Genomic DNA, 4571 nt, shown 5'->3' with positions numbered 1-4571 from the left:
GAAACACTGGTGGTGGCGCCCATCCCTGAGGCCGGCAAAGCTTTGGACGCTCAGAGGTCTAACAATGTTCGCCCGAAACGTTCTCGCCGAGCCGATCAACCCAATTCTCCTGCTGAGGGGCAGAAGAAGAAAAAGAGACGTCTTCGTCGAGTGTCTAGCTTGGATCAGGATGCAGGTCCTTCTGTTCCTGTTGCTGAGGAAGTGCCAGTGCCTGAATTTGCTGAAGCTGACCCCAATGGGTGTGACCCGACTGCTGCTGACCCCAATGGGTGTACTGTCCGTGTTGTTGATGAAGATGATGAAGAAGAGGATGAAATCCCTCTGATTCGGAAGAACAGCCGGCGTTACATAGCTAGTGGGGAAAGTAGTGGTGTTCCTTCTCCTGCCTTGCTTGCCCTCATTGGTCTGCAAGAATTATCTCTAGCAAACTTTGATCAAACTCCTGAAGACATGGTTCTAGAAGATCTGTTGTCAGAGCCGGCAGATGGTGGCGCGATGGATGTTTGTGCTGATGTGCCCGATGCCGGGTTGGGGTCATCCCGGGCAGCATCCCGTGCCTCATCGACCTTAGAGCGTGGTCTTGAGGGTCAGGAGGCTGGGCTGGATTGCACTGCTCCCACGGAAGTGATTGAGGGACCTTCAGCCTTAGAGGTGGCTGCTGCAGAGAACTCGGCCCTCAAGGATGGTGCTGGCGCTTACCCAGCCCCCGAGGGTGTTGCCGGAGATGATCCGGCTCGGATGGGTAGCGCGAGCTGTGACCCAGCCCCCGAGGGTGTCCGAGTGGGTTCTCCCTCCAACACTTCCATGGATGTTCACGTTGGGTCTTCTCCTCCACACTCTGGTTGCATGGCGATAGCCCAAGCCTTGGGTCAAGGAGTCGCTTTAGAGGCCAGCGCACCAGATGACAGAGTTCTGGCTTCTGCTGATGACACTGAATTGGTTCCTGCTGATTCGTTGCGAGTTGTTCCGGTTGGTGATCCTTCGCCAAGCCATCAATTGACTTCTCATGACTTGGGGGTTCCCTCTTTCTTCTCCAACCTCCAGGTATTTTGGTTTCTTCTGGTCTGACTTTACCCCAGGCAGATAATTGTTCTCATGCTTGTCTGTTTTTAATGCCAGGCGTTGGTTGATGAGATGTCTAGTCGGCTGAAGTTGTAGGGTGCCTTTGTCCCAGAAGGAGCTTTGTCTCTGGTGCATTGGAATCCAGTGCTGCTTCAGCGGCGTGTATCTGACTTGGAGGTGGCAAATGCTGGTCAGTGCTCTTTTGCTCCCTTTTTTGGCTACCTGATTAATCTGCTTTTTATCTGAACACCTTTGCTTGACTATTTCTTTACAGATATGGCTCAGCAGTACTCTGATCTTGAAGAAAAATATTCTCAAGGTCAGATTGAACTGGCCCGGCGGTGCTCTGATCTTGAAGAAAAATATTCTCAAGGTCAGACTGAACTGGCCCGGGTTTCTGCTTCTCTGAATGTTGCTAACACGCTAAACTCTACTCTCCATGCTCATCTCGACTCTGAAAAGGTGACATGTGAATCTTGACTTTGTTTGCTGTGTTCTTATTGCTTGCTCGACGTTTGGAGAAACTGATTCTTGTCTGTAGGAGGAAAAGCGTGCCCTCGCCACTTCTCGTGACAACCTTGACAAGCTATACCACGACGCCAGCAATTTGTTGACCATCTTGGAGAGGAGTCATCACTTCACCAGGGAGGAGTTAGATAATCATCGTTATAAGCTGCAAGAGTCCTTGGATGATGTGATTTGCCTCAGGCAGTTGGTGTCGACCAAAGATGCTGTCATCAAGGATCTGCGTGCTTCCAAGAAATCCATCGCCCAGGAGCTAGAAACCGCTCGGCTGGCTGTCAAGGCCGCTGAAGAGACTTCTGCTACTCTGAGGGCCCAGCGCGATAAAGCTATGGATAAAGCTATTCGCGCGGGGCGGATCTTGATGAGGAGACCCGGCGTGGTTGTTCCTGACGACATAGTGGCTGACATGAATGCCGCTCCTGATTCCTCGAGTCGTCCTTCTTCATCAGTTGCTCCTGATAAGAACTTTACTAAATAGAAAACACTGAATGCTTTGAATGTGTGGTTAATGTGCTCGGATGTTTTGTTTTAGAGAACACTTTTGAATACTGAATGCTACTATTGTTTTCCCATTGTTAGAATTCCATAGTATCTACATTTGTAGAGGTAAATGTAGTGTGATGGTTTTGAAATTTCGACGTGGGGCATAGAAGTTGCCCTAAGATGGGTAATTGCAAACGTGCCAAGCGTGTCGTGCCAATTTAAGTCAGTGCCCACTTAAGCCGACTGCTCCGCTAGCAGGGCATAGTGGCCATCCCGAGTTTAGTAAGCGTGAGCATGTCGCACCGCCTTAAGTCATTGCCGACTTAAGCCGATTGCTCCGTTAGTAGGGCATAGTGGTCACCCCGAGTTAAGTAAGCGTGAGTATGTCGCACCGCCTTAAGTCATTGCCGACTTAAGCCGATTGCTCCGTTAGTAGGGCATAGTGGTCACCCCGAGTTAAGTAAGCGTGAGCATGTCGCACCGCCTTAAGTCATCGCCGACTTAAGCCGATTGCTCCGTTAGTAGGGCATAGTGGTCACCCCGAGTTAAGTAAGCGTGAGCATGTCGTGCCGCCTCAGGGCATAGTGGTCACCCCGAGTTAAGTAAGTGTGCCAATTGACAGTGAACAATCTGAGAGCCTTTGAAACCTTTTTATTGATGATATTTTTCTCGATTTACAGAATACATCGTCGTTCCGAGAGCTTCTGGGATGTAGCTATGGGTAAAACTTCCTGAGGTGTTCTATGTTCCATGAGTTCCCAATTTCCGTTCTGTCCATCTGAGTGAGGCGATATGATCCCGGCCGAGTGACTTCTGCTACTATGAATGGTCCTTCCCATAGAGGTGACAATTTATGTCGTCCCTCCCCCGTTAGAATTCGGCGGAGGACGAGATCTCCCACTGCGAAGGATCGACGCCGTATGGCCTTATCATGATAGCGCCTCAGAGTTTGCTGATATCACGCTGATTGAATCATCGTATTCAGTCGCTCTTCTTCGAGTACGTCAACGTCCTCCAGCCTAGTAGCTTCAGCTTATGCTATGTTTTCAAAGATTAGCCTCGGTGCTCCGAACTTGAGATCGGTAGGTAGCACTGCCTCCGAACCATAAACCATAAAGAAGGGGGTATTTCCATGCAGAGCTCGGCTAGGTTGAGTTCTCAGGCTCCAAACTACATATGACAACTCTCTGATCCACTTTCCTGCGAACTTCTCATTCTTGTCGAAGACTTTCTTTCTGAGTGCTTCTAATATCATCCCGTTGGCTCTTTCTACTTGCCCGTTGGCTCTAGGGTGCGCCACTGAGGCATATTTGATCTGAATGCTCTTTTGCTCGCAGAAATCGAAGAATTCTGAACTGGTGAAGTTGGATCCTAGGTCAGTTATGATGCTATTTGGTATTCCGAACCTGAATATTATATCTTGTATGAATTCCACTGCCTTAGCTAAAGTTAGAGAAGCAATGGGTTTGAACTCTATCCATTTAGTGAATTTGTCGATAGCCACCAGTACATGAGTGTATCCTCCTTGAGCTTTCTTGAAAGGTCCAATCATATCCAATCCCCAACATGCGAACGGCCAGGTTACGGGTATAGTCTGCAGCTGCTGTGCTGGTAGATGCTGCTGTTTTGACAAGTACTGGCAGGCTTCGCACCTCTGGACTAACTCGGCCGCATCACTCTTTGCTGTTGGCCAGTAAAAACCTGACCTGATGACCTTCCCAACCAGGGTCCTGGATGCTGCGTGTACTCCACATTGCCCAGCATGGACCTCATCCAGAAGTTGCTTTCCAGTAGCTGAGAGAATGCATTTCATGAGGACTCCTGATGCGCCCCTTCTATATAGTGTTTCCCCAATGAGTGTATAGTGAGCAGATTGTCTTGCGATGCGCTCGGCTGCATTCTTGTCATCTGACTCCTCCTCATTCTTTATATATTTGATGATCGGCCCCCTCTAGTCATCAGAATCTGACTCTTGTTGGCTTAGAGTATTACATTCTTCTGCTCGATCCAGTGAAATGCTTGGATGTAATATTTCTTGAACAAAAACTTCAGGTGGGACCTGAGTTCGACTAGACCCTAGCTAGGACAATACATCGGCTGCCATGTTTCGATCTCTCTCTACATGGTGAAATTTCAGGCCTTCAAATTTGTCTTCTAGTTTCCGGACAGCAGTGCAGTATTTTCCCATGGAATCGCTCGAACAATCCCATTCTTTGTTTATTTGACTTATGACCACCAGAGAATCTCCATACACCATCAGTCTCTTGATGCCCAGTGATATAGCAATGTTCAGTCCATGAATCAGAGCTTCATATTCTGCTGCATTGTTAGAGGCTGGAAATAACAACTGAAGGGCATATCTGAGGTGTTCGCCTCCAGGTGCAGTAAAGAGGATCCCTGCGCCTGCTCCCTGCAGCTTTAACGAGCCATCGAAATACATTCGCCATACTTCTACGGTTTCTGGGTTATCAGGTACTTGTTGTTCGGTCCACTCTAATACG

The 4571-nt window shown here is 48.7% G+C and overlaps 1 pseudogene; it reads left to right on the top strand.

Moving 5' to 3' along the window:
- The first annotated feature begins 450 nt into the window (after positions 1–450).
- On the top strand, positions 451–2065 carry LOC118473439 (uncharacterized; annotated as a pseudogene).
- Positions 2066–4571: the final 2506 nt, after the last annotated feature.

The sequence above is a fragment of the Zea mays genome, chromosome 9, assembly GCF_902167145.1.
Source record: "Zea mays cultivar B73 chromosome 9, Zm-B73-REFERENCE-NAM-5.0, whole genome shotgun sequence".
Classification (NCBI taxonomy): Eukaryota; Viridiplantae; Streptophyta; class Magnoliopsida; order Poales; family Poaceae; genus Zea; species Zea mays.
Note: the sequence above shows the minus strand (reverse complement) of the source record. Positions and strands in the feature narration are given on the sequence as shown.